Source organism: Apium graveolens, unplaced genomic scaffold, assembly GCF_009905375.1.
Source record: "Apium graveolens cultivar Ventura unplaced genomic scaffold, ASM990537v1 ctg4475, whole genome shotgun sequence".
Lineage (NCBI taxonomy): Eukaryota > Viridiplantae > Streptophyta > Magnoliopsida > Apiales > Apiaceae > Apium > Apium graveolens.
This window is the reverse complement of record NW_027418559.1, coordinates 13,538-14,364: the sequence shown is the minus strand read 5'-3', so window position 1 is coordinate 14,364 and position 827 is coordinate 13,538. Positions and strand designations below refer to the sequence as shown.

Below are 827 nucleotides of genomic sequence, written 5' to 3'. Positions count from 1 at the left end.
TTCTCAGTGTTGCTCCAGCTAAAGTTAGGATAATTGCGGTTGTTAGGATGATAGGTGGCTGGTACAGGTTGTTGCGACCTCTGAAAGTTGCTCATGAACTGAGCTGACATCGCTAGAACTGGCACACAGATCAGTCTCATGGGTACCAACACAAAGCTCACAGACACTAGTAACCTGATTAACCTCCATAATTAAATTGAGAATCCACCTTAATCGTCAAGCCTTAAGTTTGAGCAGCTATAGCAGTTGCTGCATCCAACTCCATATTCCTGCTACCATGTCCTAAGTTAGTCTCTGGTAGGATTCTGGATTCATTACGCAGCCATCAGTTCAATCAATTCATAAGCTACATCGTAGATTTTAGACCACAAGGCTCTTCCTGATGCTGCTCAAGCATGGGTCTAGAAGTAGCACCCAAACCATTATAAAAACAGTTAATGATCATCCAGTCAGGCATCCCAGGATGAGGACATTTCCTAAACATCTCCTTTTATCTATTCCAAGCCTCACATAAAGATTCTCCAGATTGCTGAGCAAATTGAGTAAGTGTGTTTCTGATTATAGTAGTCTTCACCATATGAAAGAATTTAATTAAGAAATTTTGAGCAAGATCCTCCCATTTGGTGATAGACCCTAGTAGTAAGGATGTAACCAGCACTTAGCTTTATCGCGCAGGGAGAATGGAAAAAGCCTTAACCTACTAGCATCTTCAAAAACTCCATTAAACTTGAAAGTGTCACAGATCTCGATGAAATCTCTTATGTGCATGTTGGGGTCTTTTTATCGGAGAACCCCCAAAATGAACTGAGTTCTGTATCATCTAAATC

General features: G+C 40.9%; 1 non-coding gene across 1 annotated transcript; it reads left to right on the top strand.

Moving 5' to 3' along the window:
* The first annotated feature begins 455 nt into the window (after positions 1–455).
* On the top strand, positions 456–562 carry LOC141701975 (small nucleolar RNA R71). The gene has a single exon (XR_012566959.1). It is a non-coding gene; the product is annotated as a small nucleolar RNA R71 (small nucleolar RNA).
* Positions 563–827: the final 265 nt, after the last annotated feature.